Here is a 12500-nt window from a genome sequence, read left to right on the forward strand (position 1 = left end):
TTGCCAGCATACAGACCGCTTTTCACACACAACACAATTCCAGACAATTTCCCATAGGCACAAAACGAAATGGCCAGTTTCAGGCGGCCCCTAAACTCAAGAACGACTTGAGTTTAACGGGTACGTCATCTGGACGGGACAATACGTTTTTCTTGGAGATCTTCTGTGTACGCCTCAGCCTACGCCAAGGAAAGATGTTGACGGCGAATAACCAATATGGCCGTTCACCGCTGAACACGGCCAGCAGAATGTAGTAACGAACGAAGATTTTCTCCACCTGCATAAGTCGGTGACGCGTGTTCATCTCGGCCAGTTGCGTCAAACGATTGAGCCACCCGCTCGTTGTATGGGAGAGGTAGTGATGGGATAATTGTCGACGCCCAGTATAGTTCGCAAAAATACGCCTTCTCACGTATTATCGTGTTGACCCCTCTGACGGTGTAAGTTTTGTAGATGTCCCCGTACAACCATCAGCTGCTACAAAGATTGGGGAATGGGCGGTGGTCCCATCCGGGCATACGACGTGGAAACCGGCTTTGTCGTAACGGATCCAGGAGCCATTATTCATTCTGTAATTGAATTTATTACTGTAAAGGGATAAAGTTTTCCCCAGACAACCTTCGCTTGTATGAGAGAGAGAGCCGTTTAGCACTATGCCTAACTCACATGAATCCGTTGATATAGGATAGCAATTCAAAAGAGTCAGCTTGTACACTTTATTATTCATGGCTTCTGAACAGTGAGTGAGTTTATCTAAGTCTTTAATGACTGTAAATGATTTTCCTATCAGAAGAAATCAGAACATGCCCCGTCAAATTGGATATTACTGGACTTGAGTTATTTTTATGAAAGTAGGAAACGGTGCTATTTTGTATGATTGCCAAGCATCGGAAGAATCAAAATGTATAGTGATCATAATCCTATAATTTTCAACGCTGACTGATATTAGGCTATAATAGAACTCTACTTTATGGGCGTCTAATAAAGGAATATAACCTAGGTTTCTCCGTCCACGTTTTGCCCTTGTTCCCCGTTTTCCAAAGTTAACGTCAGATCTTTAATAGGCATGAGGTGTGGAGATAACACACCCTTTGTCGCTAACGTAATAGCTTCTACATAATCTTTTGATTTCTCAATAAAATTTGATATTTTCACACGGATATGATCTATTTTCGAACTATAGTAAGCTAACGTAGCCAGCAAATGTTGAACTTCCATAACCTGATCGATATTATTTGAATGTTCGTTTACTATACTCATTATTTGATTGATTGAAGATAACGACTGCGAAGTTCAGACAAAGCTAATTCGGTTTTGTGTTGCAAAAACTCAATTCTTTTATTTTGATTATTTATCTTAAGGCGATTTGAAATTCCTAAGCCTAGATTTGCAACAGATCCTAAGATGTTTAGTCCAGCCAGAATAAGCGGGTTGCGGCCTGTTCGAGATTATTGTGCCGCACAGACCACATCAGCAAGTCAGAGCAGTTCCTCTGCCTCGGCAGTTTTATTTTGTATGTCATAAGACAACATTCCGCGACGCTTAGGGTTTGAGCTAGCGAAATCTCTGAGTTAGCATGAAAATTACGTTGGTGCATTTCCTTAAGCGAAATGGCAAACCTCGTCAGGTCATTCTTTAAGTTAAGGACGTCATCTTCAGGCAAAAATATGGCCTGCATATCCACTTCTATGACTATATTACTTGACACTATGAAAATGTCGTCTGTTCTCTCGATAATCGAGCCATGATTAAATTCTATTTCTTTCGTCTTAGCGCTCTTTCCATACAACAAAGATGTCTGAACACACAATATCACTCCTAACAATAACAGATTCATTTTTGAAAACCTGCAATGAGTAAAATATATGTCATAACTCGTGTAAATAGAATAGTTTCACATACAAATATGATTAATATATATATATATATATAATTATTATACAAGTCATAAATACAACCATTTTTTCCCTCACTCCATCTACCTTTCTTTAGATTCTGATATGTGCCAATGGAACTATTCTCACATCAGTGGGGTTTGGATACATTTGAACCCTAAATCTATTGGCCGTTAATATTTCTAAAATGTTAAACGGGCCTTCAAACTTAGGTGTCAGTTTATAATTTAAACCTTTACGTACGTATACTTGTATGTATCCCTGATCGCCCACGGCATATGTTCTAGTTGGCTTAGCTATTTTATCATGATTTCTTTTCATTATTATTTGTGCTTCTTCTAGATTCTTACGAAGTATATTATATCGACTTATGCTTGCATCCATAACATCCTTTAGAGGATTTGATAAATTAGTTGTAGGCGTTAAGATGTGGAAAGGCGTTCTAGCCGGGATACCGTACAGTGCCTCGTGCGGTGTCATTTTAATACACATGCCTACGAGTGATTAAGTGTGCTTAGTACCGCAGGTATGGCAATGTCCCAGTTGGGGTCTGCCCCCTAAGGTGACCCTTAAAATGTTTAAAACCTTACGATTTGCCCTTTCCACTAGCCCATTAGACTCTGGGTGATAGATCATGGTATTGATTTTCTTTATACAAAGGAATTCGCACAAGGAAGTTAAGGAAATGATTATTGAACTCCCCGCCCGAGTCTGATATAATGATGTGGAATTCCATGTTTACAAATGTAGCACTCGTAAAACTTCCTAGCGCACTCGACCGCGGTTTTTGTTTTAAGCGCTATAAGTTCTGTATATCGAGTCAAAGCGTCTATAATTACTAGGAGGTGCTTATTTCCTCTGTCTGACTTCGTAAATCCTGTTTATAAATCTAAATGTACTCTTTCAAAGGGTTGATTTCGCACGGGGTAAGCCCCTAGCTGACAGGTGTCTTCGTGTGCCCTTTGTATTCTTGACAAGTGCGACAATTTGCTATGTGCTTTTTTATATCTGTAAGCATCGTATGCCAATAAAATAAGGATTTGGCTTTCTGTGACATTAGGGAATAACCCGGGTGTCCATGCAGTGGATTTTCCATGCAACCATTTAAGACAGTGGGTATGAGTGAGATAGGTACCACCACCTGGTTGTTATTCAACTGTGGTGTGTTGCAGTTTTTCCTCGTCACGGATCTACACAGGTATATTAATCTTTGATGATATAATTCTGCTGCTTATACTTTATATATTCCTTTTCCTTCGATTTCCGTTGAACGCAATGATGATTTTTTCTATTTGCGGATCTTTTCTTTGTTCCGTCTGTAATAGTTCAGCACTCCAGCCCAGATCTTTCTGTTCAGATATAGTTTTAACAATGGGCATGGAGGTTGAGATATCTATTAATTCAGCTAATGGCTCTGTACAAGATGAAGAGGGGTTGCGTGATAATGCGTCACAATGATTTTGCTTCCCGGTAAATACCCGATCCTCGCGCCAAAGTCCTGGATGATCATGTGCCACCGAGTTCGCTTAGGGCTGTGACTAAAGCCTTTAAAGAAGTCGGTTAGGGGCTTATGATCAGTGAGAACCTTGACGGGATAACCGTATATTATAAATTTAAAATGCACGAGTGAATTAACAATAGCGAGCCCTTCCTTGTCTATTACTGCATATTTACTTTTGGAAGGTCTCAGTTTACGTGAATAAAAAGCTATAGGGAAAAACTGTTTATCATATTGTTGAAGCAATACCCCACCTATTCCTAGGTCTGAGGCGTCTGTTGCTATGAAGAATTCCTTACCGAAGTCAGGAAATTTCAAGATAGGAGAACTACACAGTTCATCTTTCAATTTATCGAACGCTTGTAGATGAATTTCAGACCATATGAAATCTACGCCCTTTTTTATAAGATCGGTTAGGGGAGCGGCTATGATATAATATCCGCTACATCCTAAAAATTGCTGTATTCCCTTGACGTTAGTAGGTATCGGAAAGTTACGGATAGCCGATACCTTATCATGGACTACTTTAAGACCTTCACTAGAAACCGTGAAACCTAAATAGACTAGTTCTGTTTTAAAAAATTCCACACTTTACTTATCTTTACCCTTAAATTATGCTGCCTTAGTCTTTGTAGCACTAACTCTAATTTATACGTAGATGTTCTTCTAATGTATTGGAAAAGATTACTAGGTCGTCCAGTGGCATGTAGGATATCTCCTAACAAGTCTCCAAACACAGTGTTTATCATTCTATTAAAAGTTATGGGAGCACAACGTAAACCAAAAGGCATACGCAAAAATTCATAATGTCCCCTGGCTGTGCTGAAGGCAGTGTATGGGATACTCTCTTGTTCCAACGGAATCTGATGAAATCCTTTTAGTAGGTCCAAGCTGGTGAAATATTTGTTCTGACCTAGTAGAGATAGGATATCATCAGTACATGGTACTGGGAATCGGTCAGGGATTGTTTCTTCATTTAAACGACGAAAATCGACGCATATCCGCCAAGTTCGATCTTTTTTCGGTACTACTATTAACGGAAAATAAATATAAGGGCTGTTTGATTTCCTAATGACTCCTTCTTTTAGCATTTTACCTACTTCCTCTGTTATCTCATTCTGAAATTTCATAGGAAGTCTGTACGAAGGTACATAGATTACTTTCTGTTTGTCCTTGAGCCTTATTTGATGCTCGATGACATCCGTTTTTCCTAAGGTTCCATCCGTAGTGGAAAAAACATCATGATATTCAGTTAAAAGATTCAAAAATTTCTGCTGAATTTCTTCTTCTTGAATGTCCTTATTGATTTTGTTCTTTATAGATTGCAAAAGGGATTCATCCGCAACTGATTGAGCGTGATTGATCTCAGCTACGGTAAGAATGCGATGTTTATAAACTTCCGCATCCAAGATATGTTGATTTTGTGGATACTAAAGTGGTCATTGCAATGATTCACGACTTCGATGTGACATTGTTGTTGTGAGCCGACTGTATAAATGGCTTGTGTGACGGATAATCCGTGTGTTTTCAGAGTTTCGGAAAGGATTAACGTTTCAGATCCTGGCATGGTTTTCTTTACACGCACTAATATGTTCAAAGTTACGTTCGGCTCGAGAGTTTGCGTGCAAGCTGATATTACGGCGAGCGAGAGGTTTTCTGTTGGGTTGCATGTATTATTTCTTGGTTCATGAGACAGGTGATTGGTTCTTCAATGTAAGTGACTACTCTGTCTGTCTCTTTATTATCTAAAACTGATTTTAGGGTATTAGAAGACTTATAGAATTTTCCTTTGATATACACGCCGTGTTTTGCAGGGGCTAAGGTAATATTTTGAGTGCCCATAGACGGGTATCCGATAATTACTGCGGTATACATATTAATGTTTTGTACAACGATAAAGGTATCGGAAAACGTACGCTTACCGACCTTGTACTGAACATGAGTTACTCCTACCACATTTAATTCATTATTTCCTATGCCTGCGAGTCTTATTCTGGACTTCTCGATAGGGAAGTTTGAAAAGAGTAAATGATGAGTCCTTAAATCCATGATATTACGTGGACTACCAGAATCAAAGAACAAAGTGAATGACTTATGGTCCAAATTTACTGTATGTAAGGTTGGTCGTAACTCGTCTTGACTAATAATTGCATGAATTTGTTGCAAATCTACGGGAACCTGCACAGATTTTTTGGATTCGGCCGTGTGTTTCATAGGAAAATCAATTGCCTCACAATGATCTGATAAATGATTAAACTGATTATTTGATACAAAAGATGTTGATATTGATGACCCAACATCGCCCTCTCCCCCCTTGGAGCGAACTACGTGGTATTTGCTTTGTTTAGCACACCTTGAAAATTCGCTTGACCTTGCAAGTTCTGGCTAGACGGCCCAGGAACAGAGGTACCTGAAGCACGATTTGTTTGTTTCTGCTGTTGTGCAGCATTGCCGTTTGCTTGTTTCTTTTTATAGTACTGAGGACCTTCCTTTTTGTTTACATAGGCAACTGTTTGCGTGTTATTGGGATCCTGCCGTTGATTCCTCGAGTAGCAACGATTATATGAATGTGTGGTACTGTTATGAATTGAACAAAAATGCGTCCGACAGTCTGACGTTTCGTGACCTGGCCTATTGCAATTGTAACAAGTCATCCCTGCTGTTTGATTATGATTAACTTCATCTACTTGTTGTGGCTTACCCTCCTTTTTTGCAAAAGCTTGAGTAAGCAAGGGATCAAGGCCAGTACATCCAGACTTGTGTGCTTTTACCTGTTTATACACACCTAGTTTCGTACTGTCAGGCGTTAGCTTTTTAACACAATACCGCACAAAAGCTACAGGCAACATGACTGCCATACAGATTAAATATATAAAGTGTATGAAAATATTCACTGCAATATTGGATCTTGTAACCCACTTGGAGTTACGTAAGTTTTCCTGATTTTCATTCAACCGGTCGGCAATTACTGCCTCCCGTTCTACAACACTAGGCTGAGCCATAAATACATTTTTGAATTACATATAGTATATATATATATTTTTTTATAGCATGCATAAAGGTACAAATCAGATAGTTTCTGTTTATATATAAATGTGTATAATTTAAATTTGAGTGAGTGAGCGTGTGTGTGTGTGTCCAAATGGTCTACGTTGGTTAACGGCTGCAGATTCGTGTTGGGCAGGGTCTCAGCGACCTGAGCAAGGATGTTGCTTGGCTCGCGTTGACGCTGGGTCCTCTCATGTCTAATAAGGAGCGCGATGTTCTCGGTGGGTTGGGGCGCGCTGTCTGGTCCCTGTTGGCTTGTGTATTCCTTCTCCTGCTGGAGGGGAGTATATGGCCCAATTCTTGTTGGACATTCAAGGTCGGCTTCTGAGTAGCGATGCTCACCGCTTCCGTTATTAAGAGGCGACCGTAGTTGTCTTCTCTGTGCACGACCTGGGTGCCTTCTATGAGCTCTTGTAGAGATGGCAGAAAACTTGTCGTCAGAGATAAACTTTGTTTTACAGGGCTTTACGTTACTCTTCGAGTTGGCCTCTCTTTCACAATGAGATATTATTTTTAGTTAAATTTTTCTTACAGAACTCCTATCCTGAAAAACTGGTATATAAAGTCATTATCAGACTGCTGTCACAAGATTTCTCCAATCCGATGCCCTCTTATAATGTCTTAAAGAAAAATGTATATTTCACTATCCCATTTATCTCTGACGACAAGTTTTCTGCATTTTTTCCATCTTGGACACACAAGAATCTAGCCAATGAAGTGAGCATATTGAATCCGTGTACAACAGTAATTCAGATATGTTAACTGGCTTCATACACACATCACCTGTAAGGTCTCTGTGTAACTCCATCAAGCTTTCAACACCAAACAAAACTGCATTAAGTTCCAATGACGGAATCGACTTCTTCAAATGTGTATTAACCATACGGTTTTTAGCTTGTAGGAAACAACACTGATTTGTCTCAACATGACATATAAAAACTACAACACCATAAAGAGAACGACTGGCATCTGTAAATGCTATTAGTTTGTATTCACCGTCCGTTTGTATTCACCGTCCCTAGGACCAACAAACCTTGGCACTCTGATTATGGGGGAGGAATTTTCCTGCTTACATATGTTTTTCCATTCACGAACCAAGTCATTATTAAGAGGTTTGTCCCAATCAAGATCTTTACAACATTGGAGCCTGTGCATGAATAACCTACTTCTGTTCATGAGTGGCAAATTAAACCCAAAAATATCGAACTGTGCAGCTATGGTGGTCAAAACCTCACGTTTAGTACTGGCATCAGCATTAAGATTGATAGGCTTGGTGAAAATTTCATCACTTACCCTATTCCATGTCAAACCAAACAATTTATTCTCTATAGGTGTCTCAATTTTCATATCTTTATCAATTCTACTCTGCAAAGAAATATCATTAGTTGCAAAGAAATATCATTAGTTATTAACTGCTGTACTGAAAATTTAAAGGACTCGAACGCTTTGGGTAAAACCGAATAAGCCCACTGAAGAGTATCAAGATTTTCACAAGAATAGGCTCCATTGTCCATGTATGTTGATGAATAGATCAACCTCTTACGTTCTTTGTTCGTCATCATCTTTATCAGAGTAGATAATCAATATATAAAAAAGTGATATCATAAGGAGAAAAGGACTGCAACGTAAACCAAAACTTAGTCTGACATTGCGAAATGCAACCAGGGTATAGTCATCTTTCCTAACATTACGAAACCAGTAAAATAGAAGTTTTGCCTGATCGTTCTCACTCAAAGTCAACATATTGAATGCCTTTTTCAAATCAAATGTCAATAATTTCTCGTCGAACCGAAGATGAATGAAAGCGGACGACATTTTCTGGTTCAGACTAGGGCCCGGGAACATACACTGGTTATGGGACAAATTCAGAGCTTTATTACGTTCATTTTCACTCAAATTCAAGAGATAAACTATCCTACATTTCGTTGTCTCACGTTGAGGCTTGAAAACAGCCATGTGGGGAATGAAAGAATAATTTGGGTGTTCTAATTTAAATTGTTCAAGATTATCTACAGGTTCTATAACCCTCGGCTAACTGATTTCTGAAAGTCTGATCCATCAATAGCAAATTCCCTTTATCTTTCTTGTGTTTCTTTAATGTAGACTTTAAAATTAATTTAGCTAACCTCTCATTCTTAGAGAGTAAATGAGATAGTTTACCATTCCACAACAAAGCAACCCTAATCCTGCCATCTGTTTCCCTTAAAAGATTCTTTAGCGTGAAGTCAATTAACTTCCTATTCAGATCAGTTGTCTGCTTATCATATTCAGGCTGATCATAACTAAGATAATTACGGCATTCTGCCTCAAGTATATGGTTAGTGGCCTCTCTTAACTTTTCCTCTATGACCTTGCCTTTAGTGTTCAATACATTAAAGTTACAACTAGTAGCAATATTACCAAAATCAAGGTCTTTAATTTCATCACTAAATGAGGGACTAAAATCATCACAACCCAATAAAAAAGAATGTGTGCATATACTTACAGAAGAGTCCACAACTGGGAAAGATAACAATGGCTCACTGGAATCAGTGTTCATGCAATAGAAATTACTGTCGCGAGTCTGCAAATAATCCACATTATTGATCAATCTGTCAAGATTACCTGTTAGCATAATGCCATGCAACGTATCAGTATATACAGAGGGGTCATTATTGCCAAATACAACGTCTTTTCCCAACAAACAATGAGAGGAATCTGAACCTAACAAGACATCAATGTCACTAATTTCACTAGGTTTTTGGTCTAGAAAGGCATCAGCAAAGGAATAACCTTTATCTTTAAAGGCTTTAATAACCTTCCCTAAACCAGGTAAGGACAACTTGATATTTATTGAGGGCACAACCATAGCAAACACCTCAACTACACCAGTGGTAAAAGTAATAGGCAACTGTACTATTCTAGTTTTATAGACCTTGGGCCCATTAAACCCATTAACTGTCTAGTCAACATCATTGCATATAACTTTAAATTTACCAAAATTGGCTAGTCTCTCCGATACAAAAGTGCTTTGTGAACCGGTATCTTTGAGCCCTCTGAATAATCACCCTTGACCTGAAACTTGGAAAGTAAAAGTTGGAAGAGCAGATCTACTACTACAATTAGGTAGTATGGCTACTCCACTGTTCGTCGCTGTTTTAACTGTAACAGAACTAGACTGCTCCTTTTTACTTTGGGTGGAGCTTGTCTTTATGCATAAAAAGGAGAAATGCCAACCGCTACAATGATAGCACTTTTTGCGAAACCTGAAAGAACATTTAGTAGTCGGGTGCATAAAACTTCCACATTTTACACAGCCCTTACACTCTTACAATTAAGATACTTTCTCCTGTGCAGTAGGGAAATTTGGACATTTGGACATAAAGTGATTAATATCCTTTGAATCTACCTTTTGGTATAAGTTGCAGCTTTTTGATGCATTCTTAATATTAGAGTCGACTTTGATAGCCAAACTAGTTGAAGTATCCTGATTCTTCCCTTGAAAATTTCCAGAAATAGCAGGACCTTTAAACTTTGAAATTTTCCTAGCATTCTCATACCTTTCAGTGGCAGTAAAGAAGTTATCCTTAATATCCTTACAGCTAGGACGAGTTTGATTGGTAATCTGAACCAACTCTTTCTTAAATTGTTCATTAAGGCCTGACCATGCAAAGTACTGTATAAAATCATCTGCCGTTATTTCTAGTGTACTAACAGACTGAAATATAGTCCTGAATTTTGAAATATATGAATATGGATCATCTGAAAGCCCTAACTTAAGTTCTGTCAACTGCCTGATCGTGTTTACCTTAAAAAGCTCTACTGCATCATTAAAGGTTTGCTTGTCCGCCTCTAAAGAATCTAACAACAATTTAGCACGACCGTCTACTTGCTGCTTGAGCAACAACAAAAGATCACGATCTGGGTATGTAAAGGAACTAGTGGTACTTCAGAATTCCTAAAGAAATGACGTTAAGTCCTCGTTTTCTTTACTGGTAAACCTGGGTAAAGGAGCAGTGGGCTGCTTTAACAAGAACGAGCATTGTCAATGCTAACATTAGAATGATTAGAGAGAGAAGCAGGCAGCAAAGACAAGCTAGTCTGGATTCTATCCTGGTATTCCTGACATAAATCACTCTCGGTATCTAAAGCCGCCTCTGTTACCTCGTCATCTGAAAACTTCAATTCAAAAATTTTTTGGTCCAATTCCAATAAACTCTTTTGGTAGCTAAGCAGAAGACCCCTTTCGGTCATTTACAAGGCTGGATCTAAACCCCTGTAACTATCACGTTTATCATAACAAATAGTAACTTTTTTACGAACTGTTTTGCGCCTGGAAATTACAGCTTTTAAATCTGACATTTTAATCTAGCTGAATAAAGTTACCTAAACAAAAGCAAAAACCAGATCATGTAAATCTATATATAAAACTTATTGAATGCAAATTAGTACCTGTAAATAGAGCTAAACAAACAAACTGCTACATTCAATATAGTACACTGTATTAAACACGTGCTAAATATAAGTTCACCAAAAAAACTTAATACATGAAAACAAAAAAGTGCTAAATTATTATAGAAACGTAAGAAACAACCGTAAAATCTCACCAAACTACAACTATAATGCAAACAAGCACGTTACAATATGCTAATTACCTCACTGCATAAGACGACACGATATTTCGAGATCTATTTATATTAGAGTTTAACAACAACTATAGTAAAATTACTGGACCACTGGAAAGCCCCGCAACGAGCTATACCTGACCGTCAACACTTGCCACCTTCTCGCTAAATGTCCTGTCACGGTCGCCATGAACTAAACTTTTGTATACTTATTCACTTAAACAATACTTAGGAAAGTAATTTAAACAGAGTTAACACTCAGATTAATATAATTATTAACACCTTACAATTAACAACAAACACGCCGAAGGTGGCAAGCCAAATAGTACATTGGTATGTTAGACCGCTTTATAGTTAAATGGAATTCCTGTCGACGAAAGGACCTCATCCAAAACGTAGACGAAGCGAGAAAGTCCTATTCAGTGAATATGTTTAGCTCGTAACCACTGTCCTAAAAATATGAACAATATCACTATTAGTGACATGGAAACAGTAAGTCAAATTAAATTTCCCCAGAATTACTCAAAATTAAGCTGCATAAATTTTTACGGGGCTTCGCACAAAATAAAATTAACCAAAGCCATAAAATTCATAATGATGCAACCTTTGACGCAAATAACCTGGAAATTTTATATGAATAAATTGACTCAAAAGGACCAAGAATAGTTATTTAATAATTAAGGATTTAGGAAAACTTTTACTTAAATATAAATGAAAATACTGGCAATAACAAGGAATTGAACTAAAACCCGCTTCGTTCAGTTGAACCCCATACCTGTTATTGTCCAGAGAGGCATATAAGTGGAAGTGACAATGACGTTCACCACAAGAGCAAGTTGCATATGAAGGAGCCAATTATGCGACACATCAAGCTAGGACTCCACTTGGGCTCAATCACACACAACGATGCTGAATACATCAAAGTAAACCCTTGGTCATAACTCGAGGACAAGGACTTCAGAAATGCATACGTCTCGACGTGGCACATGGTCGTGGCAAACCAATCGAAGAAGCTATCCAGTGGTCCAGTGGGGGTTTTACAACATCCACATATTGTTTATATTCCTCACTGTATAATTATCGACGAAGAAACGCATCTGCGAAAAACACTTGAACACGAAGATTAGTAATTTCACAGAAGGCTTAGAGGAATAGAGGAGTTGCTGCCATACTGCGGACAGAGTGATGTCTCTGCTTCTGTCTTTCAGTACATAACCATATCGGCTTGTATAGTTATAGCAAGGTAATAAGGGAACCAATGGAAGAGGGTTAAAAATGAAAACAAGCTAATTTAATACAAACTTAAAACTATCAAACAACTACTTACTCCTTTGAGTCAAAATATGCGGTTAATACAAGCAAAAATGGAAAGCTACGAATTAATTCGTAATTTTCTAGACATATGAATATATATATATATATATATATATATATATATATATATATATATATATT

General features: G+C 38.0%; 1 protein-coding gene across 17 annotated transcripts in view; it reads left to right on the top strand.

Annotated features, from left to right (window-relative positions):
* Positions 1–12500, top strand: part of LOC135219499 (GTPase Era, mitochondrial-like) — a 619404-nt gene that overhangs the window by 135534 nt on the left and 471370 nt on the right. The gene's annotated exons all lie outside the window — the stretch shown is intronic.

Source organism: Macrobrachium nipponense, chromosome 1, assembly GCF_015104395.2.
Source record: "Macrobrachium nipponense isolate FS-2020 chromosome 1, ASM1510439v2, whole genome shotgun sequence".
In the NCBI taxonomy this organism is placed as follows: Eukaryota; Metazoa; Arthropoda; class Malacostraca; order Decapoda; family Palaemonidae; genus Macrobrachium; species Macrobrachium nipponense.